This window comes from Orbicella faveolata, unplaced genomic scaffold, assembly GCF_042242905.1.
Source record: "Orbicella faveolata isolate gen_17 unplaced genomic scaffold, um_ofav_v1 contig_1, whole genome shotgun sequence".
NCBI classification, from domain to species: domain Eukaryota; kingdom Metazoa; phylum Cnidaria; class Anthozoa; order Scleractinia; family Merulinidae; genus Orbicella; species Orbicella faveolata.
The window spans coordinates 27,177,681-27,203,983 of record NW_028301536.1 but is presented as its reverse complement, the minus strand read 5'-3'; the positions used below and the strand labels follow the sequence as shown (position 1 = coordinate 27,203,983).

General features: G+C 37.0%; 2 long non-coding RNA genes across 5 annotated transcripts in view; one reads left to right on the top strand and one right to left on the bottom strand.

Moving 5' to 3' along the window:
* Positions 1-5,149, top strand: part of LOC110057075 (uncharacterized) — a 15,173-nt gene extending 10,024 nt beyond the window's left edge. For 2 of the 3 annotated variants that reach the window (XR_002297500.2, XR_002297501.2), the window contains exon 4: positions 1,103-5,149. This is a non-coding gene — a long non-coding RNA (uncharacterized LOC110057075). The remainder of the gene's footprint in view (positions 1-1,102) is intronic. The other variant, XR_016209941.1, reaches the window with a different exon arrangement.
* On the bottom strand, positions 5,050-26,303 carry LOC110057076 (uncharacterized). 2 transcript variants are annotated; one of them, XR_002297505.2, is made up of 4 exons: positions 26,205-26,303; positions 26,035-26,116; positions 20,456-20,607; positions 5,050-11,152 (listed from the first exon to the last, which is right to left on the bottom strand). It is a non-coding gene; the product is annotated as an uncharacterized LOC110057076 (long non-coding RNA). The 2 variants fall into 2 exon arrangements; XR_016209940.1 differs by having other exon boundaries at positions 5,050-11,139.

Below are 26,303 nucleotides of genomic sequence, written 5' to 3'. Positions count from 1 at the left end.
ATAAACAGTCTGCCTGTTTGCTGTTCAACAAATAAACTCCTAAAGACATGGCTAGGAAAAGCCAAGTATTTTTGCATACGTTATAACTCGAAAACGAAGCAAAAACCAATGACAAAAATACAGGGCCGCGTTTTTCTATTACATTGAAGACCGCATGCAAAAATTCAAGCCCTTTCGCGAAAATTTTTTTTTTCACCCAAATCGTCACTTAGCATGGTTTTGCACTCACCCCTTCAATTATTTACTGTTAACTTGACCTGCATATAGCGGTCTCCTGTATATAACGGACGTGATCACCCTCTAGACGTCCTGAATCCACAATTTTATTATCTTTTACCTCCATATAACGGTCACAAAATTGGTTTACAATTAACAAATAATGACAAGCTTTATTCATCAGCTCGTTGAATAGCAGCCACCAAGGCAGGGGTCTCACAAAAATACAAATATTAGTACTAAACACAACTACTAATACATGTCATCGCCTATGTCCAACACATGCGTGTGGCAAATAACATTAAAGTGTCACTTTCAAATAATAGTTAGTGTAACTGTAACAATACAACCGTACCACACTGTTTTCACTTTCGTCATGGTTCCCTGATTATAACACTTAACTGTACTTATCAAGTTGACAGTGGCGGTTTTACGCTGTATTAGGCTACTGTTTTATAGACCAAGACAGCCCTCGGCATCAAATTTCTCTTCTATCAGCGTCCGATGCAGCCACTCACAGGAGACTTCTCTGAGATCAAAGTATACTGCACCTCTCTTAAAGTACATCATGGACATTTCATGGGCCTTTTTTATCGTGTTTATTGTGTTGCTGTTACTCATTATTCTCAGTAAAACATAAATTGAGTGATTATTTGCACATAAAAATGCTATTTATTGACTTCCAGGGGAGTTTAAAGGAAACCTGTGTACAGTGGTCACCCTGTATATAACGGTCGCCTGGCAATTTCCCAAGTGTGGCCGTTATATACAGGTTTGACTGTAGTTAACTGCAATGTGGAGTACATGGTAATAATATCATAAGAACTTGTATAAAGTTATTTCTTAGCCTGATACTCGCTGAAAATAAGTATTCTTTCTTTTCCAGATCAGATGCCAACAGCAACAAAGTGGACTAAATCTTCAAGGAGTTTTCTTCAGAAGGGCTGTATGTTCTGTTTTGCAATCCATCTCTTGGGGCAACTAGGTGAACAAAACTCTTGAATAAGCCAAGTTCTGCTCTGATTATTTGACTTCAGACATGCAGTTTATGCCTTGATTATTTACACAATGAGTAAGAAAAGCTCTTAAATCACACTCTTTAGCAAATACATTTTTAAACCAATCATCCATGAAATTGTTAAATTTACCTTCTGCATCCAAAAATGATGTTCAAAAGTATGATGTTTTTTTTTTTCAGAATTGGATTACATTTTCAACTTTGGTGAATGCATATTAACTCAGTTGGCAAGTGGGCTACAGCACCAATTGACTGGCTGATTGACATTCTCATGGTAGCTGTGGTCATTCAGTTTGTTTTATACATTACCAAAAACTGACAGACTGATTGATTGATTGGATGGTTGACTCGACTGACTGACTGATTGATTGATTTTTTGATAGATTGATTCTGATGACCGGCTGACTCACTCATGACTGGCTGACTCACTCATCACTGACTGACTAATTGACTCATAATTGACTTACTGAATGACTCATTACTGACTGTCTGTCTGACTGATTGACTAACTGACTGACTAACAGATTGACTCATGACTGACTGACTGAGTGACTGACTGTTTTGTGAGCGCTGATTGACTGACCAATTGACTCATGACTGACTGACCGATTGACTCATGACTGGCTGACTAACTGTTTCATGACTGCTGACTAACTAACTGACTGACTGACTGACTGACTGACTGAACCGTTACTGCTGACTGAGTTGCTGATTGACTCATGACTAACTGATTGATGGACAGATTGACTCTGACTGACTGACTGAATGTTTCGTGACTGCTGCTGACTGACCTGTGACTACTGACTGACTTGCTGATTGACTGCTGGCAGACTGACTAACTGACTGACTGGCTGATTCACTGACTGAAGAACTGACTCAATAACACATTGTGACCGGCTGATTCATGACTGACTGACTGACTGACTTACTGTCTAACTGACTGACTGATTGACTGCTGACAGATTGACTGGTTATGGACTGGCAACTGACTGACTGGCCTATTCCCTAACTCACTCACCGACTCAATGACTCATGCTTACTGACTGACTGATTGACTGACTGATTGACTGACTTACAGGCCAACTCACTCGCTCACTCACTTACCAGTGGACAGGCTCTGTGATTGGCTGATTGACTGACCAACAGTTAAAACTGATTTGCACATGATGTATAATTGGCATTCATAATCCGTTAAACTTCTGTATCAAACATACATCATCTTGACAAAATTAGGCAAAAATGATATATACGAATTCACTTTTAATTAAAAAAGTCTTGGCACAGTACATTGCATGTCTGAAGTATTGAACAGAGTCAAACCTCTCGAAATGACTGCCTTGTGTAAAGTGACCCTCTGGAAGTTACCGTCTCGAGTCTGAAATGCGACTACGTTGTAAAAGTCCCAAATTCTCTCGTGCCGCTAAATTATTAGAGGAGAAATCTAACTATATAAACTCCCCTCTGGTTTGGCAAAGTGTACAGGAGGTTGCCTTTGGGTTGGTTTGACTGTGTCTCTATTCACTGCAAATTTGCTGGGTACGTTTTTCAAAGCATTTTCCTCCCCTCTCTGCCACTATACCTTCAGATGTCGTGAAAATCTTGACCAAAACGCACATTCAAGATTACAGTAGAAAATTTTTGGTTTGCAAAGTTTTTGTTTTTGTTCAACATGACGGATGTTTACTTTTGCGTGACTGATTTACCTTGTGATACGAAAAGAACGTAATAATAAGTGTCACGTAAGACGGGATATGCAAGTACAGAAGTATTTATCCTGGAGTTTAAATTTTCAGCTAAAGTATACTAACTCTTTAAGAAGCAACTACAAGATAGAGAAAACGGCTATTCAGAAAACAATTGATTGCAAACGTTAAAACTATTATTTTGATCAGCTAATATGCAAAAATTTATTCGTTCGTGCAAACAGCATGCACAAATTTGCATATTTGGTTTTTATGATTTCAAACCATTTGTTTTCAGCAGTAGAATTGCAGCTTTGACTACAATTTCTCAGCAATCTCTGTTGAATGAATCTTTTGATGTTGTGCAATCGGAAATTACAGAATTGAAAATACCGTTGAGGTGATTTATTTCGGATGTTTAATTTTCCGTGCACACAAAAAAATATCTTTCAGAGCCATTTTTTATTGTATTGAAAGCAAATATAAGCAAACCAAACATCAAGAATTTAATTTGTATACGGTTGCGAATATTCTCGGTTTTTCAGCGATTATGTGGAAACCATTCTTTCAGAGAAGGCATGTTGGAGAGGTTTTGGGAAACGTACTCTGAGGCAGTCCCAAGAGTGATGAACATTATTTCTCCTCACAGTAGTAATATATTTGAAAACCATCAACTCGGCATAGTCTTGATATAACGCCAAATTCTCAAAACTAGAATCAAAACACTGGGCATTTAGTAGGGAGAATTAATATGTCCATCTTGGGACTGAAACTCTTGTGTTTACAGTAGTAAAGGTCTTGATAAAACTTCACGGTACCATTGGCCTTAGTAAACGGTTTGCTTCTGTTCCAATGTACGCCACAGATATGTTTAAATTTTAAGACGGAATCCACCAGAACTTCGAGTAACAAATGGACAAAAACTTAGTACTAAGATTATTTACATCGTATTGCAAACTTCTGTACCACTGTTTTAAATATCTTCTCCAAAAAAAAAAAACCAATCATTTCTAGCAACGCCAAACGTCGAAAACAAATGTTGAACTTCGTATGAAAAACTGAAAGTACTGGTGAAATGAAACCGATGATGAAATTTTATGTGTTTGCACAATTTCTCTGAACTTTGAAATTTATTTTCTCTCGTTCCCAAGGGAAATTGTTTTCGGTGTTATTTCAGTCAACTATTTATATCTTAAGCTTTAAGAAAATGTTAAAAGACTGTAAAATACTTAAAATTATTCTGCTACCGGATATATGTCCACTAAAATCTGAAATTGCTCAATTTTCTACCAGTTTAGACTTTAACCCTTTGAATACCAACTACGCATATATATGCGTAATTAATGGTCGTGCTCTTTGTACCACTTGTGACGTCATCAATTTAAATGTCATCAGATATTCTTGATAAGCAGATAGTAGTACTAGGCTAGGCCTTTCCGCACAATGGTCAGGTTTAGATATCGACGACATTCCGACATCGCAAATCGAAAAACCACGTTATCAGTTTTGGTGCAAAAACGGTGGTAAAATGGTCCACTACGCCTATGATTGGTCAAGGTCCATTTCTAGGCTTCGCCCGTAATTAACATCCAACTTTTCACGGCGGCCAGAAAGAACATACAATGCAAAAGGTAACCAGTGTAAAAGGGCCGAGAAAAACAGAAAGGAAAGGGGCAACAAACAAAATTGAGATCGATTAATGGCAAAATTTTGGCTTATGCGCATGCCCGGAATTGAAGTTTTGCTTAATTTTGTACCTAATCCTCGAAAAATCTCTCCTTTTAGTAAAAAAAAAAGCTTTTTTAGCAAAACTTATGCTTATTTAGCGTCATGGCAGCTAAAAAACTTGACTAAACGGTTAAAAACGGTATTTTTTGGCGAAAGTTTGGTATTCAAAGGGTTAAGACAATTTGGTACAAATTCTCTTGAAATATAGTTCATTCATTTGAAGAGCACTGTACTCAAAAGACGTTTCTGTGGCGTACAGTGACATAAGAAACGAGCCGTTTATTAAACCTAAGTGTTAATCGTACTACAAAGTTTTATCAAGACTTCTCTAGAACTTGGCTTATTTTTGGAGAGTTAATCTAGTGCACTCAGATGGATGGATTGCAAAATAAAACAACAAGAGAGGAAAGATAACAAAATTTTATTGAAATAAACATTGTCTCTGTTGTCCATTACTTTTATTAAAAAAAATAATAATAATAAAAAAAAATAATAATCTAGCTAATCTTGTCCCCGCTCTTTGGGTCGCTTGCACTCTACTTCTCCAAGTCAGTGTTGTTTCGTTTGTCCTTATTTAATATTCCAACTTCAAAATCCTGGTCTGTTTTATCTGATCCCTTCATTCAAGCCGGGGACGGTTGAGCACTTGGAAGAGTTGACCGTTTCGTCTCAAGTGGGGTGGACAGCGTAAAGGAAAGTGAGAGTTTGCTCCCCATGCCTCCGGGATCTCAGCCTTAATTTGTCACAATGCCACACTCGAGTAATTTTGGAATTAATGAGTTGAAAAATAATTAAAATGCCAAATTCAGAATTTGGTTGAAGATGCTAATCCGCAAGTTTATGCTTCCAAAAAAATAAAAGATTTACCGATAAGCTCGCCCTCCCGGAATAGTTTGGATGAAAACCCATTTTAGTTGGAAATGTCCGCAACCTGGACAAGAAAAACCGAGGCGCTAAAGTATGACGCTCAATTACAGTGCATCACCGTTGAAATCAAAGAAAGAATTAAACACAGAATCCGCCAGTCTGACCTCCGACCAAACCTCCGACCGACCGTCATTCCACAAACTTCGCCAAAGAGCACAAGTCGCTAATAGTCTCTCATCTGTGAAGCTACCGATGTCAGGTTTCTCTCTTTAATTTGAATGAAAGAAATTGGCCGATTATTACGGTGAAAAAAGGTTTAGTTTTGGTTTAAAACTAAAAATACGGAAAAGGTTTAGATAATTAAGTGTATTCAGCTTGTTTGGTTGTTGTCCTATCTCATATCACGTGACGTTACTCTGAAGAGTTGTTTATTCAAATGCAAGTCAAATTCCCGTGCGACTGAATGAATAATTAGAAAGCCAATTGTCCAGAGAACATCCGTGATCTGAAACGAGCAATTAACATACAAAGCTGAGCGAGTCTTGTAGTTATTTGAAACCTAAAACAAGCTAAAGATTTAAGCCGAATCGCTGCTATAAAGTGTCAAAAATTTATGAGCTTAAGTTATTTTGTGTTAGAGAACTAAGTTAAATATACATGCACGAAGATTTAAAACTAGAAATTCATTGCTCAATAAATTATGCCATAATTTTTTTTTTTCAATTTGGCCAAGTTTTGGCTTGAAATGGTTTTGAATCCAGCCTGAGTCAATAATTTCCATTGCAGAGGTTTAATTTGTTAATCTCGGATTCCCATTGCAAGAGATTGTAGCGTCCTTCGCATCCGTGACTTCTCTGCTATCGCAATGTCTCTCCTCACTTTGTAGAGCAGCAGAATTACGTGACAATCCGAGGAACTCTGAATTTAGCGAGTTTTACTGGATTTTAGTGTTAAAGAAATTGAGCCCACCTAAAAAAAACACCCCCTCAAAACAAATGTTTATGATTACGAATTTTCATTGTTATTGCAAAAATTTTTGAATTCCTGTTTAATTGGCTGAATTAACTAAAGTACTTAAAAGAATACTCAATACAAACTGTTTCAGAATTGCTCTTCATCAACAGACTAATTAACTGTTAAATGGGATGCCGCCGTTTTATTAACAGTTAACCAGCCTAACAATGAAGAATTATTCCTCAAACACCTATTATATATTTATTAGTAAGTGTTTCCAATAAACATCTACTTGACAAATAAGAATGACTATTAAACACTCCAGAAACTTAAGGAAGGCATCAGCTGTCAGCATAAGGATTCCTGGGATCGTTTTGATAACTAGCATGAGCTATGATTGGTTGATGGTTATCAAGGCAACCATTGACTAATCACAGCTCATGTTGGTTACCAAGGCAATCCCAGAGACCCTAGTGCCAAAAATCTGGTGCTCAGTCCTCCTTAGTTTGAGGAGTGTCAATCAAACTAATGAAAGGAATTTTTTGAAAATCAAAATTAATATGTTATAAGATGAATGAAAATGAAAACAGAGAATGAAAATAATTACATCTGAAATTTTGAAAGTGAAAATGAAAATTTAATAAAATGTTTAGTAACAATTTGTTTTTTTTGCAAAAGCTGTTTTGTTTATAATTGGACCTACAGGATTTAATTTTATTATTTTAAAGTTAAAAATTATTTTTTTATGAAAAACTAGGAAAGAGAGAAAACCTGACCCTGAGTAGCAACTCATTCAGAGAGACCTGCAGTAACTCAGCTCAATTTAATGTCATTTGTGAAAATCCAATCAGGTCAGACCGACGAAATTCAGTGATCTCCTCTGTCTATGCCTTCTCTAGAGATGAACCTTCCTTGAGCCCCACAATTCAGCACTCCTGTTTTACACCCTTGGTTGTGGAACATTTCCTGACGCATTGACTGCAAGCAAGCATCTTGCTGGGCCGAAATTGATGGTGTGGGTATTGTGACAAATTAAGTGAAACCCTAAAGACATGAAAAGCAAACTCTCACCTTCCTTCACACTGTCCATCCTACTTGAGAGCAAATGGCCAACACTTCCAAGTGCCCAACTGTCCCCACTTGAATTACAGGATCAGAAAACGTTTCCCAGGATTTCTCAGTTGGAATATTTCAGAGGACATCAGAAACACACCTTCTCAGAGGCAGAGCTTCCGCAACCCAGCAGGGACATGATTGGCTAGATTCGTGTCTTGGTGTGTGTGCCACCTTCTGTCCTGGAATTAAATAATAACCTAACAACTTTAGTAGATACATGCAAGCTCATTAACATTAAAAATAATTTAACAACGGAAAATAATGGTTCTTTCTTGGTAATGGAAGTCAAGAAAAAACAACCAGGAAACCTTAACCTAGCCTTTGAGCAGGCTGCACTGAGGGTGTTGAGCGTAAATAAAAATATTCTTATTTAAAAATTCCGAGAATTTTTTTGGAGCAACTGAGAAGGCATTGTAAAAGTTAAACGAAAGCCGAAGAAAGCCTCCATTTCAACACCAAGTAAGAACCAAGAAATTAGTGCATTAAGCAACTTAATATACAGTGGTATTCATCAACAGCCTGCATTGTGTAAGTCTTAGGCATCATAATCATTTTGATGTGAATGTAAAATGTTTGTTTATACTTGTGTGAGAGAATCAAGATTTTGTTTCCACATAAGCAGAATAAAAACAAGAACTTAGAAATAAGGTAAAAATGCAGACTGTTGAGCTACCTTTGATTAATATTACTATTAAATATCATCATTAGTGATGAAAAATGGGACAAAAATTGAACAGATTGAAAACAAAATGAAAATAAGACTTTGAAAACTTAAAATAGTCCAATTCTAAAAAACCTCCGAGATGATGACCTACATATTAACTTTTGCGGAATTCTGAATTCTGATAACATTTTGTCTTCAGTAAGATTGCCTCTCAAAAAATTCCTACAAGCATTAAGTAGAGTCATATTTTCTACCTTAAGGCCAAAAACATTTGCATCAATGAAAATTTGGGTAAGTCTTGAAAGTAATCAATGATGCAGTCAAGAAGGTAAAAAAGATGGCATGAGCTAACCTTACTTTAACAGTGGGAAATTTTGTTTTGTTTGAGATAAGTTAATATTTTTTGCCTAGCAATAGTTTACGTTTGTGCTAATGAGCTTGCAGATCCACTTTTACTAAGTGTGCATTGAGATTGTCCAATTTATAATCGATTTATGAATTAAACAACCACCATCAAGCTGCCAAGCATTTTAAATGGTAAAGATGGATCAAAAAGGAAAATAGTTTTTAATTACTGACTCCCGAAGAAAATTAATAAAATTCATTTCCTACACAAGTTTTAAAAGATTAACCAGAAACAAACATTTTGTGATTATTTTAAGAAAGCTACAGTAAGTAGTAAGGTTGAGTGGCAGCGGGATGTTGATTGTTGCTCTGAAAGAGTCTAGTAGTGAAATAGTTTTTGCTTTTATGAAAGAAGTACATTGTACACTAAATATAACAAGTAATCATTTAGCAAGCTATCCTCAGGGCTGTGACGTATTTTTTAGCTAAATTCTAAAGTTCTACCAACTATCAATTTTTCATAGCCTGTAATGAAGCACACCCCAATTTGCAAGAGCGGAAAATTGAAAAACTGCACATCCTGCATCCTTCTCAGAGTTACATGTAACTTACTCTAAGGTACTCAGTGTGGTTCCAATTTTTAAGGTTAAGGATGGAACCTTAGCATATGCCCAATAAAACAAAAATGTGTTTTAATTAGAGATTACCATAAGTGAGTTCTTAGATGTTTTGTTTTCCTATTAAAATAAACATAATTTTGCAAATTTTTGGATTTGAGTCTTATCAGAACAATTGAGACTTAGAGGTAGCTGCCAAGATCAGTACAGAACCACAGAAGAAAACAATTAACTGGACGGGTGTCTTTCTTGTGTTTGCAAAAACTGTGAATTTTGAATTGAAGAAATTAATAAATTCTTGAAATTTAGTTGAAAAGTGAGCTGGTTGTAAATCTGCAGAGAAAACTACCTCTCATTCCATGTACAGCTATGGTGATATAGCAAAATGTTCAGAGATCATTTTTCTTTCAGAAGAATTAAGCACTTATTTAAATAATGGTGGCACACACACTTATGTATAACAAGAATATTATCTGACTCAGTGCTTATCCTTGCATTGGTATGAAACTTGTGCACTTACGGTGGTCTGTAAAGTATTGGTGATTGTGGTACAGAGTATGTTAGTTGCTAGTTAATCCTGCAGTGTCAGTGACTGTATCTTAGGTTTAAACTGAAGTGCTGATGTCAGGTCTAGTTTTTTAGGTTTGTCCAGGTCATAAATAAATCTATTCATTTGTAAGGTGCAAGTAGTTGTTGATGTCAGATGTTGTCAGTCTCAGTCCATCCATTGTAAGTCAAGTTTGTGCTGGTTCTGTTTGAAGTTAAAAATTGTTGGTTGGCTTGTTGAGGTCATAAAAAGTCATTTGTAAGGTGTAAGTAATTGTTGCTGTCAGATGTTAGTTTCAATCCATCTCTTATTTGTCAAGTTTGTGCTGGTTCTAATCTGTTTGAAGTTAAAGTTTGTTGATTGATTTGCCAAGGTCCAGGTCAAGGTGCAAGTATTGCAGTTGTTGATGTCAGATGTTGTCAGTTTCAATCCATCTGTCATTAGTCACCTTTGTGCTGGTTCTGTTTGAAGTTACAAAATAATGTACAGTTTGTTGGTTGGTTTGTTTAGCTCATGAATATAAGTCATAAATCTGTAGGGTATAAATAATTGCTGATGTCAGATAACTGTTGTCAGTTTCAATCCATTTGTTGTTATTCAAGTCTGTGCTGGTTCTGTTTGAAGTTAAAGTTTGTTGGTTGGTTTGGTGATGTCATAAATATGTTATCTGTAAGGTGTTAAGTTGTCAGTGTTAGATGTAAGTTGTGAAATGTTACTCTATCTATTGTAAGTCAAATTTGTGTCGGTTCTGTTTGAAGTTAAAGTCTGTTGGTAGGTTTGTTGAGGTCATGAATAAGTCATTTGTACAAGGTACAAGTATTTGTTGGTGTCAGGTGTTGTCAGTTTCAATCCATCTGGTATTAGTTAGGTTTGTGTTAGTTCTATTCTAGAAGAGAATATTTGTTGATTGTTTTGCTGAGGTCATGAAATAGTGACTTGCTGTTGCCATTGGTCAAGAGGTGTTTGTCCTAATAAGATAGTGACAATAAGGTTTTTGGAGTTAGTCAGCTTGACTTGCTCCAAACCAATGTAAGTAATTTACAGAGTCTACTATAAAAACCTAGTTGAAGACTATGTCAAGGTAAAGAAATAACCAGCTAACCTGAACAGGGGTTGTGGAACAACAGCTGGGTGAAAAACCTCCCCGTACGTCCACTTGCTCCTAGGAGGAAAACCCTGAGCCAGCTGTACCCCATGTTCAAAGGCCTCCCGGGCTGGGCCAAATACATACACAGTTAAATAGACAAACTACTTATGATACCATAAACCATCTTGCCTTGGTGGCTTGACTCTTTAAGCATCCTCTATTCCTTCTCTCATGTCTGTCCTGTTGTGCTTAAATTCCTAGCCTCTCCAAGTCCACACTGTCTTGTGATGTTCTCCATCTGGTCCAACATCCTGTGATGAAACAAGCACAGTTTAATAAGTTATTTTGGAATCCAATCTGAGCTTAAGACAGCTAGAAATATATATATTTCTTATCACTTGCACAGGTTTAAATTTTGTCTTGCTTAATATCTACACTAAGATAATAAGTCAATAAATGAAAAAAGAAACCCTACAAACTACCTAGTTTTAATATGACTCTTAGGTCTGTATATAGCTTAGTCCAACAATTAAGAGCCAGTGCCCATAACTATAGACCAAACAACGGCACAAGTCGAAAAATCGATTTCGCTCATTTTTTGCCCAGAGATTGGCCCTAGCTAGTAAACAAACGGACCATAGTTAGTTTCTGCTAATGCAGCTTTTTTGGGGAGAAATTTGCGAAAAACGATTTCGCTCCGATTGAGCTCAAAATCTACTTCCTGTTATGCTAGATTTTCTGAAAATTTGATTGCTTTTCGGGTCGCACAGCAGCTACTTAAGAATCTTTCAATGGTCTTTACATTCAGCTCAGGTCTTCATGGTATGACTGAGCGAAAAATAAAATAAATTGTGGTTTCATTTGAGCCCGAAATGAGATCGAACAGAAACGCAAAATATTACGATGTGTTGCAAACGAATTATAGCACTAAAATATCGCCATATTTTTCTATGGGCTATAACTTTAAATGCCATGAAAACACTTTCTACGGGTTAACTGTACACCCACTTGTTTGAAAATCAAAAAATATTTCTGGGCAAATGGTTTTAAGTCGCCCGCCTTGGCCTGTGCTTCTCATAAATTTTCCCCTGAACTGCCGTGAGAATGTGAGAAGTCATCGCTTTGGAAATTTCGTTAATTGAAAACGCCAATTAAAAGCAATTTACTTGGAGTTCGGGTGTTACTGCTATGTCGTTTTAAGCTGTCATTCTTTCTTTGATCATTTTAATTACAAGAACGAGTTCTAGAAAGAAAATCGTTCTAAGTTGATTTGTTAAGCGTAATGACAAGTTGATATTGTTGGTTTTTAGCCTTATGTGATCTGAAGGAACACTACAGCGATTAAATTTGTATTTGTTGATTTCGACGGATCGATTTTCGGTTAAACCTTTTTATTTGTACCAGCACATTTACTGCCTTTTCTCTTGCTAAAAAGTCGGAAAAAGTAAAGTAAACAAATCCTAAAAGTTTAAATCATAAATAAGAGGCATCGACGGTGCGAGAGTCTCAGTAAGCTGTTAATTTGAACAATTACTGTGCTGGACGGATTGCTTTCCAGGTTACGCACGTACTATATTATGCGCGAATGTTTCTGTTTCAAACAACTGAAATGCTCAATGCTTTTTTCTTTTTTTCTTCAGTCTTAAAACTTAAGGTTAGAGTTAGGCTAAACCCTAAACTGTTTTGGCGGTCAACCTATTTTTGGCTAATTGCTTAATCAAATTATATATATATTTCATTGAAATTCGCTCTTCCGTGACCGACTTCCGCGAACAAAATAAGATGGATGTTAACTGTTCATTAAAGACTACAATGCTGGTCAAAAGTGTTGGGACAGTTACGGCAGATGACTTCACAGGCAGCCTATCTTAAGACCAAAATTAAACCGCGCAAGCCCGCCTACCCCCTTCCCCCCAGTCAATGTTGATAAAAATCTTGAAAACAAAATCCTTGACAATAGCTTCAGAATAGCCACGTTTCAAGAATTGTTCGCCTCCTAAAGAAATGACAAGATAGATATTCACGTCTTATTCCAATAATAGCGATTTTTCAGCAATCGCGTTTGGTTCCAACACAACTGTCTAACCATTTTCTATTGTCCCTTGTTCCTTTTTTTCCCACACCCGATCTAGTCTTCAGAATAGCTTCATTTTCATGCAACATTGTTAGGGGGGAGCAGGGGGTGGGGGGGTTAATTGTACTTTCTTCTATTCATCTTTTGTTCTAAAACGTTAAGGACGTAGTTGAAATCGTGGGTTTTAGCGTGCAAAAAGGGGAGGTGTCCCAACAACTTATGGCCAGGATTGTAGGTTTACACTAGAGGAAATTGTTCCGGACTCGTGATGAATCCGGAACGTTTTAGTGCCGGATTGATTTTGCCGTTTACACAAAAGTGGACGAATCCGAAATAAAAACTCCCCGGCTTGGTCGTGTCTCCGGAGATTTTGAATCCGGAATTTTAAGTGGGAACTTTGAATCCGAAAACTTTTGAATCCGGAGAGTTTTGTCGTGTAAACGATTTTCTCTCGAATCCGGATATTTTTCCGCCTGTGATCTTTTGAGTTTGCGGTGGAACGAAAATGGCGGGTTACATGATCCAGTCGTAGTCCAGTCGTAGGCACATTGATAGCCATCTGATGGCGGTCGCTGGGTGATTACCTCGTGCTCTTTCAGGTGTAGGTAATCACTTTTATAATGGGTAATGCCATACTCCTCAGAAACCCAATTTATACTTTCCTGCGCAGATGACGACGATGGCATGATCGAAAACCTCGACGGTTCTAGATATTAAGTAAAGACCAGAATAAATACCTGGAGGGACCTGACATGATGGACAACAGTACTGTGGTCAGCGAGTTGAAAGAAAACTTCAGACTGTCTCAACCTACCCCTAGCGTTATTTTCAGAAGCATTTTGTTTCTCGTTGTCTAGGCAACAAACTGCTTGTTAACCATTCCATCATGAATGTTCCCGGAGTTATCGTCGTGTGCAAACGGTTGAGAATCCGAATATCCTTTAACTGTAAACCCCTACTAATCCGAGTACTCTAAAATTGATGAATCCGGGAACTTTTACGAATTCAAAAAAAACTCCTTTAGTGTAAACCTAGTCCTAGACCGACCACTGTAATGTTTATTTGTCTACCAGTGTTATGATCTGCAAATTTCAGTTAATTGATCAAACAACCAAAGTAGAAAAGATGGATTTTTTCCCCAGTTTGATTGAAACTTAAACGCAATTTCTTCCTCGGCTAATTCAATTCAAGAAATTCCGGGTTTTCTAGCTGAGTTTGAGCATATTGTGTAGGTACAAATGTTCTACACAGCTAGAAGAGCTGAGATGCCGTCACGCAGTTAGTAGTTTATAGAAATTATGGTATTTCCACTTGACTTTATTTGTCAGTCAATGATTCAATTGCCATAAACCATAGAGGATTGGTTAAGTGTATCTTTAAAACTACCACTGTATTGTAAGTTATCAGTGAAATCGACAAAATAAACAAGTGTTAAAATCATTTCCCGGAGTACTGTAGTAACGTTCTTTATCAGGGGTGTCGTGGGTGTTGCAATGCAAGTGAAAAAACATATATATTTATACTAACTTAAACAAAAAAAAAATTCCATTATTTTATCCACACAACGTTTCAAAAATTGCTTTCATCGGATTGCTGGAAACGAATATTTTACTCGAGAGTGGCTATCCGCGTCACGCAATTGTTTACATTCCAACGGCGGATTTTGGGCAAAATCTATGAGAAACACAGGCCAAGGCGGGCGACTTGAAACCATTTGCCCAGAGATATTTTTTGATATCCTAACAGGTGGGTGTATATTTAACCCGTAGAAAGTGTTTTTATGGTATTTAAAGTTATAGCCCATAGAAAAATATGGCGATGTTTTTATGCAATAATTCTCTTGCGACACACTGTAAAATTTTGCGTGTCAGTTTGATCTCTTTTCGGGCTCAAAACTAACTTTGATTTATTTTATTTTTCGCTCAGTCATACCACGAAGACCTGAACTGAATATAAAATCCACTGAAAGATTCTCAAGTAGCTGTTCTGTGGAGCGCGAAGCAATCAAATATTCGGGAAATTCAGCAAAACCGGAAGTTGATTTTGAGCCCAATCGGGTCGAAATCGTTTTTGGCGTATTTCTACCAAAGAAAGCTGTATTAGCAGAAACTAACTATGGTCCGTTTCTATTCTTACTAGGACCTATCTATGGACAAAATACAAGCGAAATTAATTTTTCGACTTGTGCCATTGATAGGCGATTTAGGTCCATTTTTGTAGGCATTCACTCTTAAGTCCCCTGCTGACATTAAAACTGGCCAATATGCACTAACTAATCTCTGCTCATGATCACTCTACTTCAAGTATTCTCAACTGAAGGATCCTCGAGGATCTTATCAAGCTTCTTATATCAATGCAAAGATCATGATCAAGATCTTTAAGGATATTGAAGAACTTCAAAGATCTTGACCAAGATCCGTATGGATCTTCATGGATCTCCAAAGATATTTCTCAAAGATCTCACAAAGATCTTTGAAAATTTTGGAGAATCAATGAAAAGATCTTCCTTTAAAAGGATCTTGAGCTTGTAAGATCATTCAAAGATCTTTAAAGAATCCTTGAAAGATACATGTACTTAGGTCTTAACTGGGTCTTTGAAGATCTTGTAAGATCCTCAAAGGTCCTGTGAAGAGTTAAACCATGGCAAGCTAGGGCACCTCCCAAATTAATTTTTTGCACAACAAAAATTAAAGTTCTAAGTAGCCTGTCTGCAGTAAGTGCCTGGATATCCAACATCCATCCTGAGCCCCTCCCCCACCCCCCTCAACCAATACAAAGTAAGATCTCCAGGCAGGGTACTAAAATAAAATCCTGAACTTAAGGTTGATCTCTAACTGACTGACTGACTGCCCTAAAAGTGATTTATATTTTAAGCCATATCTGGTTACTTTCCATTCAACCACAAAAGTCATCAGCTGTGAAAAAAACCGACCAATGAGAATAATAATTTACATTCTTCTTGATGTCAGAGCTTTAATAATTTGTTCCATAAAAAGAATGAAAACATTCAGATCGATGCTAAACAAAATTAACTCTTTTTTTATTTAAGATTTTGACACCAGCTTTTTGTGTGTCAGCCCTGTTTAACAAAGAGATTCCATGAACATTGCCGTGCATTTGTTCAGTAATAGATCACAGATGATGTCAAAATGTGGTAAGAACAAAAAGTGGCACTGATGCTCTTACCACAGATTGACTTCTCCAGTGATATATTACTGAACAGATGCATGGCAACATGGAATTTATTTGTTTTATAAATTAAAAAAACAAACTTTGCATGGATAAAAGCTATTATATTCAAAATCATTTCATGTAACTCAAAAGTGGGGCATTTCCCCTTTTGACAAACAAGAAAATAGCAATTTGACGTCATTTATTGTTTTTACAAAATAAAGCAAACTGATTGGTTGCTGTGCATAGCAAAGAATTGTGATTGGTTCAGAGAAATCATGCCACTGTCAAACTTGAATTGAATGTTCCTTGTTGTGGAATGAAAGCAGAATTGCAGAGAAAGTAAAATTGAACTTTGAAATCCTCAAAATTTATCGTATTGAAAATGAAGGAAAAGTCAAGTGAGTTTTCCTCATCAGAACACCCCTGTGAGCGAAAAAAACTGGACATTGCCTTGAATACTGCTGGATTTGAAAAATACGTCCAGAAAACTTGTGGTTGCAGTCAACATTGGTGGCCATTCGATTCAAGGTTTGAATAGAAGGAGTGTTCGTGACGGTGGAAATTTGTGTCCTCTGTGGTTCGTGATTCTCAAATCAATTTGAAGTAATGTCGGAGACACTTTCTAGCAAGGCCATAAGCTGTGTAAGCTATACTTTGCTCACTGCTCTGCCCTGAAATGGGCTGGAACATTTGCATCAGAAAGCAAGGTTATGTCAGTGTTTATTTTACTGATCTTAAGAAGTGGTGTTGTGATGTTTCATTCCTGACATCAATCTGTGTCAAGAATTATTTTGAGACTGAGAAAATTTGAATTTTTTAAAATAAATTAACCTCACAAAAGTTTTGCTTATTGAGTTTGTTAAATGTGAAGCAAAGCACTAGGTTCTTGCTTTGAAAAAATTTCACGACCCATTTTGAGTTTCTTTTAGTCGAGTTGGACCGCGACTGCTCGAGTATATTTCGCAGGTCATTTTCCACAAAAAAACACTTTTCTTGTTCTTCTTGTTTCTTGTACATAGTTACAGCCTTGGCAAGACTTTTTCTGTCTTCCTTCCTCCAGTCAGGTAAAATGTCCTCTAAATTTTTGTACAATTCCGCCACTTTGATTTAAAAAAAAGTGAGGGGAAAAACTTTGTAACGATGATGTCAACATGCATCTGTCCTCTAACAAATCATAGGAGGGATCTAATCAAAACATGAGAATAATTTGGGTTATTATTGTGTTTTTGCTTTCCTCAAGAACGCATCCTAATTCCATTTTGGTCTGTCTGCAGCCCCCCCAAAAATCGAGATTTTTTTGTGAAGACTGCAAATTGGCTGACCCTCTAGGTTTTTGCCAGGGGCTTTTGGCCTTCTTTTCATGTCCATCTGCTACATCATTCTTGTTCTCTTTTGTGGCTTCTTTCATTATTCTCAATGGTTTGGTTTTCTTTGAATTGGTTTTTCACTGTGATTGCATTTGGCAAAAAGGGGAATGTAGTCCTAATGCAGACTGGAATGAGATATTTTGGCTGGGTGAAAACAAATTACATCATCTCAAAGCACGTGTATATGAGACGATTTGCGTTGTTGATCATTCGCGATCACTTGTTTCTAGTAGTTTTTATTCTGGACCATGGGTGGCCTGTTTGGTCAGGAAAGAGAGTGACAGGACAGACACATAAAAAGCTGGCAATTTAGCCTGCGAGGGAGGGGAACAAAGTACCCATGCCAAATTCAATATACTCCTACAAAAAACAGCATTCGAAGCTACACAAATTATATGGACACACTTTGTTTGTCCACTGTTTGGTCACATGATTTGGCATTCTATGGCAACTATGTTTTCAAAGGGTGTTTTACCCAAATTTGGTCTTTTTCTGGATGTTGAGGCAAATTTAAAGATTCCAGGACAATTTTAATACAATTTCTTGACATAATTTTACTTGTGTTGTTATATTGCCGATCTGACTTGTTTGAAAAATTTTGGAAGTTCAAGATGGCAGATCTAAGATGGCAGACATCTCCACATGTGTGACATCATTTTGGCATTCTGTGACATCATGATTAATTTAGATGCTTTACTCTCCACAGAAGTTTGATACCATTAAGTGAATACTTCTGGAGATACATCTACATGTACCTTACTGTGTGAAATTTTTGCAACACTTTATATTTCGCGAATTTCATGATTAAAAAAAAAATGTGATTTAGTTAAAGTGACAAGAACAATAAGTGTTGCGAACATAACATGAAATTAAGTGACTCAGATTATGTTACAGGGAGGCGCGGTGGCCTCATGGTTAGTGCGCTCGTCTCTGGATCGAGCAGTCCGGGTGCGAGCCCTGGCCGGGGACATTGTGTTGTGTTCTTGGGCAAGACACTTTACTCTCACAGTGCCTCTCTCCACGCAGGTGTATAAATGGGTACCGGCGAACTTAATGCTGAGGGTAACCCTGCGATGGACTAACATCCCATCCAGGGGGGAGTAGAAACACTCCTAGTCGCTTCATGCTACAGAAACCGGGATAAGCTTCGGCCTGATGGGCCACTTGGCTCGTATGCAGACTTTTTACATTATGTTACTGTTAACTTATAGTCCTTACATTGGGTTTTCATTAATTTTGACGTTATTGTACCTTTGATAAAGTTGGTTACTTAATTCAAGGCCATGTTTAAGTAACATTATCACAGAAATAAGTTGTGTGTTACTCAAAAATGTGAAGTTGAAGTGATTCACAATACAAAAGATTTGCAAAATTGAGGAATTTAAGTGTTGCAAAATATGTGCACCTCAACATTGCAAAATAAACGTGTCATGAAAATTTCATGTTATAAGGTATTTAACTTGTACTGGGTCATACCCTGATTCAATTCAAATCAGGCTCAGTAACAAAAAGAAAAAAACGTGGCTAAATAGGGTTAAAGAACACCACTTAGAATGCATGGAATTTTTTGCTTAAATTTCAATCAGGAACTCACAACACTTAAATGTTCAAGACTCGCTTACATGTAGCTTGTGATGGTGTCATCAGTGTCACTGTTCTCTTATTAGTCAATGAGTATAGAAGAAATTTAACAGGACTATTCAATTGTAAATAAAACATTTGAATCTTAACATTTGTATCTTAAAAGGTAAAGGTAAAGTCTGCATACAAGCCAAGTGGCCCATCAGGCCGGAGCTTATCCCAGTTTCTGTAGCATGAAGCGACTAGGAGTATTTTTACTCCCCCCTGGATGGGATGCTAGTCCATCGCAGGGTTACCCCCAGCATTAAGTTCGCCGTTACCCATTTATACACCTGCGTGGAGAGAGGCACTGTGAGAGTAAAGTGTCTTGCCCAAGAACACAATGCAATGTCCCCAGCCAGGGCTCGAACCTAGGGCTCGATCCAGAGACGAGCGCACTAACCATGAGGCCTCCCACCAAGATGATCATGGCAATGCCAAAGTTTAGAATTTCCTGTCAACATACGGAGGCTCGAGAAAATGTCCACAAATTTTCAAACAGTTTTGTATCTTAAGTTTCTATTTTTTTTTTAAATAAAACAATTAAAAAAGATACAGGTAAAGGTTGACTCATGAGTACAATGCATTTGGAAACTCTGTGCAATGGGCTCTGAAATCCATCTTATAGAGGTTTGTCAGTTTAAACCATACCTTCCCCATTGGAAAATTTCACTTCAGTATGGTAATTAATTTCTCTTTAAAAATTTTGGGTTTTAAAACTTCCCTTAACTTCTAACTGGCTTGCATTGGATGAATATAATTTTGTCAAAAATTATTGTACGCATATATATGATAATGTACTTCCTGAAAGCACATGTTGCAAAAACCATATTTTAGAATGTTTTGCACCACAGATTTCCTGGTTGAATGGAAAGCCTTGACCTCCTATGTAATTTCACTTGGAGGTATAACATGTATTATTAATGGAAAGGTGTTCCAAAGCAGTGAATGCTATGAGGAGATTCTATCAGGTTGACACACTGCTTTGCCTGAAATTTTATCAAGAACATGTCGCAAAGATGGTGGATCATGTGTACTAAAGGCATCTGCAGTCAAGTGTGGATCGATATCCTTGATTAACACTTGATCGATACCCGGCTGACACTTCATCAACACCTCAGTTGACACTTGACTGACATTCAATCGACATCTCAGTCGAAAGTCAACTAATTTTTGATCAATGCATATAGGTCTGTTGACACTCGGCCAACTAGTGACCAACTGTTAATCAATAGTGGATTGAGTGTTGACTGAGTATTGATCAAGGTGCCGGTCGAGTACAGATTGAGATGCCAATTGAGGGTATCAATTGACAGTGTCAAGACTGAGGATGCCATTAGTACACATGATCCAAGATGGTTACAAGACAGTGTATTTACCTGGTTGGTCAAGGTCTGAATGTTTTTGGATTCCACTGTCCACCCAGAGTTGTCCACTCATGCCCATCCCTTTTTCCCACCACGTGTCCAATACTGTCAACTGTGCATTCAAGTTTTTCCACAGTCCATCTAGGTTTATCCAGTGTCCCATCCTGGTTTTCAAGATAAGATAAGGTAATATTATCTTTTAAGTTAGATAAGTTAGATGAGACGAGACGAGACGAGACGAGACGAGACGAGACGAGACGAGACGAGACGAGACGAGACGAGACGAGACGAGACGAGACGAGACGAGACGAGACGAGACGAGACGAGACGAGACGAGACGAGACGAGACGAGACAAGACAAGACAAGACAAGACAAGGTTGAGATTAAAAAAACAGATTTACATGTTTGCCGTGTGGGAGCACTAGGAGGACATTTGGCGATTAATCCCATTTCTAAAGTTATGGTGAAATTATTAAGAACTCAGTCTACTGACTATTGCTAAAAAAACACATTTATTGCAGAGATAATTTTTATTTTCTAAAAGATAAACCCAACCAAAACAAAAATGCCTATACCGCAAGCTATCTCAAATCACTGATAGGAGGAGTGAGTCAGGTGTAGCTGTAATATTCACTCAGCCTGGTTACCACTGATAACAGATGAGGTGTCTTGCATTATCACCTTCCAAAAACCTCACTAATCAGGGGGTTTCCAGGGGTTTCCACTGTGGCCAGCCAGCCCCAGTTGATAAATACCATCCCCATGGCCAGCAAATTATCCTTACAGGCAACCTAGCCATGAGACCTAATTCCAGGCATGATTGGACCAGAAATATAGAGGATGGGATGGGATGGGGGGAAACTTACAACAACTGATAAAAAACCCTTCAAGACTACTTAACAACTGCTACAAAGCTGCTAGAAAAATTGTTTGAGAACTCAAAGATCTAACTGTGAAGAAGCTGCAATGTTCCATGTGAGCCTGCATTTGTGAGGTTGACAGCTCAAGTGCTGGAAGAATGCTAAGCATGTAACTGTTTACAATGAACTTTGTGGTTGCTATAAAAATTGAATCATGAAACTTGTGTGAATTCTTTTTAGCACTTTTAAAAATGGTGCCATAAAAAGTAATGACCAGGATTGAATGTACATGTACATGTAGGCACTACAAACATGCAAAATGATTTGATTTGTTGTTTATAACAACAGCTTTTGAAAAACTGCAAAAATTGATGAAACATGAAAATTTCTTAAGGATAGCACAAGTCAATTGTGCAAGAGGATTCAGGACAGGCTTAATGGAAGTTACAATTAAGGAAAATTTCAGAATTTATAAAAAATCAAATGAAATTTGATAATAGTTGCAAATTAAGGCAGTTCAAAGGCAAGGCTGAATATTTGGACTTGGTGGAAACTGCATCTATCAAAATTAAACAAGAAGCTTGAAACCTAGAACTGCACTAAAGAGCAGATCATTTGAAAATTTCTTATAAGTCAATGACAGTTGTTAGCTCCAGGCCATGACGTTAATTAACTCTACAAAAAGAAACTAAACATCATGTCTGCAATACATGTAAGTGTAATATAGCAAACAAGCATTCTAAGCTCCTGGGCATAGAATAAAACTCTTTAAGGTAATTTAAATGACTTCTGATCTCCAACTAACTGACTTCCCCAAATATAGTTTTTGCTAAGCAGATACATGACTTCTAGGATGTGGTTTACAATTCTCAGTAAGAATGGATTGAAAGTCTCCTTAAGTGCCCATGAAATGAAAAATAATTGCTGCGTAATTGAAAGGCAATGGCATTTTACTGTTGGGAATATCTTTTTTTTTGTTTTAGAGATATTGATGTTTTTGTATTATGAAAATTTGGAATTAAAGTGATGACGTCATAAGCTGTGCAACTAAAACAGTAAAATACTGAATAAACAATATCTCCAGGGAAATATTGGAGTGGCATTCATCAAACTTAGCACCAGAAACGTACATTACAAAAGAAACTAAATAACACCTGTTGTGTTGTTGCCAGGACAACAGTTTTGCCACTGGTCCTGTCTTAATTAAAACTAAAATTCCCAGTTTTTGTTTTAACCAAGGAGTATCTACTTCCATGAATCTAATGAGGATAGTTTAGACAATATGGGAACCATGTCTGTTCCAAGCAGGACCCTCTGTCCCACTTTAAAAGAGACTGGAGTCAAGAGAGTTGCCATGGCAATGTCACTACGGGTGTCATTTTGTTTCTTTGTAATGTACATTTCTGGTGCCAAATATTTTTCTTTTCATAGGCATAAGTTAGACTTTCACTCCATTCAAGAAGATATTCATTCAAATATTTTTCATTTCATAGGAACTTTGAGAAGTTAGACTTTCACTCTATTTTCTGTCAAAAACTAAGTCACTTAATCTGCCAAGTTGATTACTTTTTTGGTCCCTTTCTTATTATTTTTGTACAAGTACTTTTTTCTAGGAGGTTTGTAAAATTCAGTTAACAATAAAGATTAGCGAAAAAACTGAGCAACGACGTTTCGGTGTTCGATTGCTTGATCCACGAAATGTTGTGGATTCACAAGAAGAAACCGAGCCTCAACACACAGTCAGACTCCATTCGCGCAAAAGTATTTGTTTAGGCTTTGAACAGACACTGAACTCATTACCAGTGTTTGACACCTCATTGGAATGAACATGAACATTGAACAGCTATCTTAATCTTAATTTATTCAATTTCGCACCTCTACCATTGGTATAAATTAGTTTACTTTTCGCACAAATATTTTTTAACTTGAAAATGGTGCCAGGATGACACCGAAACGTCGTTGCCCAGTTTTTTCGCTAATCTTTATTGTTAACTGTATTTCCAAATTTAATCTTATAAGAAGTTTGTAAAATTGAAAATTAAATTTAAAAAAAAGTAAATATGAAGTTGGAAAGATACATGTAGACAATTTTAAATGCAAGACATTTTCATTATTATATTGTTCTAGACAGTTAAAAATTATCATCAGAAAACTATCACTTTTCCAAGCATCTATCATCCATACTATACTGTACATGTAAACCTTCGAGTGAGCCTTTTTCTTGATATCTTTATTTTAACAAACTGATTTCTATCCAGGCTTTTAGCCAGGTGCCCGCCCGGCTGCCTTGGGGGAAGGCCACTTTTCAAGAGAAAATAAATAAATAAAGCAGAGATCTTGTTGATTTGCAATCAGTAATTGCGTAATAGTTCGAGCAAAATCCCTTGATTTCTATAGTGATTCTGGAAATGTGTTTTATCAATGACATCTGTAGGACACAGCTGTGCCAAGAGGCAAGGAATCCCAGTTTAAATTTTCAATGCAAAATTTTCCTTTGGCCAAATTTTCCCACAAACCGCAGTTCTATATTATCATAGGCGTACGGGCCAGGGGGTTGGAAGGGCTGCAGCCCCCCTCCCCCCCCCCCAAAAAAAAAACAAAGGTAGATTTGTAAAAGGTGGATTTGTAAAACATGGATTTGTAAAGGGTAGATTTGTAAAACCTGGATTTGTAGCTGGTGGAAGAAAAAAGACAAACAAAAGGTAAACAAAACAAGAACAATTTTATTTGTTTGATTATTATCACTCACATTTTATTTTTACTGTTCTTATTCGTCTAGTAATGAAGTTACTCGAGCTGAAAGAATGGTATATATAATTCATCATTTGATTCTCTCTCATTTCATTACCATGTTCCTGAATAGTCATACTCCCGTTTGACATAACGTTTATTGCAACAAAACATGATTGGTGATTGAACATATTTGAAATCTGAAAATATTCTGTCATTTCCTAAACATTCTCAAAAAAAATTTTCATTCATGATTGCCTTCATGATGGTACACCACATGCTGAATGAACCTTCCCTGGGCCCCGAAACACTTTCACAATTTTTTTTCATATGGTAAAGAGGCCCTTACTTGGTTCCCTTATTAATTATTTTGCATCTTTACTGCCTTTAGTTGATGTCCCTAGTCTTTATGATAATCGTAACATATTTCAATGTCTGTCAATCTAATATCCTTGGTGTGGGAAATGATGAATCAAGAGAAAGGGGATTTTAAGTCTCTTTAAGTTAAACAAACAAAAAAACAAATAAACAACAACAATTGTAAGCATGGCTCTATTCATCCTGACTGAACCTAATTCTCTCCAACTCTAGATTTGAATAAGATGGTGATAGGTCTAACACAAACACCATTGTTTGTAATATGTCACAATGATTTCCATGTAAAATACACCGCATTGATGTCTGAGGGTATGTTAGAACACGCAAGTTATGTTATTTATAGCCACAAATGAAAATTGTAAACTGAATTGAATTGGAATAAAAGACCAATTTTCGTAAGACCTTGACAGACGGTTTACAGTTTAAAATTTTGTACAAACAGCAGTGATCGAAAGATAATCTAATTACATGGAAAACTTTGATTTGTCTATAAGAATGCTGGAATAATAATAATAATAATAATAATAATAATAATAATAATAATAAATAAACATCTGCAAAAGTCAAGTGACATGAAAAAGAATAGCTATTTTAACATCACGATCTGTTTTGGTTGTGTTTGCATTTTTGGCAAACCAACCTTACAAAAGGGAGCTGCACATTTGATTCCGTGCAATTAGGCCTTAATCATATTGCTTCCTTTCACTTTGTTCGTTTTTTGATTGTGTTTACTCGTGACCATTTCAAGCTTATACGTAAATTAGTCTATCAGGTATCAAGTACTCTATCAAGTTGAGCATGAATTTTATATATTTTTGGACTCTGAACGCTCAAGATATATCTTTCTCAGCCCTCTATGATTTTCTTTTCTTGTTACATTAGTATGTATTTTTATTTGGTCTAAAAGCTACTTGGATGATTTTTTCATCACAATTACCCCACCCCACTCCCCTCAGTAGAACATTTTGCATAGCTTGAAAAGCCTGCCATCCAGCCAGCCACCTTGCTTCTCAGTTACATAGGTTACACATTAGCATGTCCTCCCAAAAACCGGAGATATTTCAGTCTGTGGCCTTTAACACTATTTAGAATACCAGCTTCTTTTTGAAAGTGTCGCTTGGATTCTGCGGATTCACCTTTCAATTTCTTGACAACAACACTAACACACTTCTCATCAGCAACATTGAACTTGGCCAAATATACGGACCCAAATGTCCCACTTTCAAGCTCTTCTTTGATTTTAATTAAATTACACAAGAATTCTGGAAACTCCAAAGGACATCTTCACTTTTTGGAGAGAGATGGAAGCTTAAACGCTGCCATCTCTATTCCGCGCAGTGCAAACTTTCGTGCCCAAAATTAAATTAATATGCAAAATTATTTTGGTCAAAGGTCAATGAATACACCATTTTGCTAATGCTAGCTCCAGTCCCTTAGAGCATTTTTGTCCTAAACAGGGTCAGGATTTCAAACCCTTGGTGACACCCTCTACCCAAACACGGGTCAAGTCCCCCCCCCCCCCCCCCCCCACACACACACACCCTGGGGAGAGAGGGAGAGTTAAGTACTTTTTAACATCTTTGTAAATAACAGTATTTGAGTTAAAGCTTAATTAAGCTTACCTTAGCATTTTTGCATATCAGCTTCAGTCACCGTGTCCCCATTTTATGTGTTTTGTAGCCTGTTGCAGGCATAATTCTTGCACTGAGATACCAAAACACAACAGAAAATACGTGTCAAGAGCCAAAGGCAGTCTTTCCATTGGTTGTTTGGCGTAAAAATAACATTTTACCTAGCTGCAAGCTTCAGCAGCCATCTTTCGTTCCCAGACTCTCTTGCTGCGAGCTCTGGAACCTAATTCACAAATTCTCGGGGGATCCGTTCGCTCACC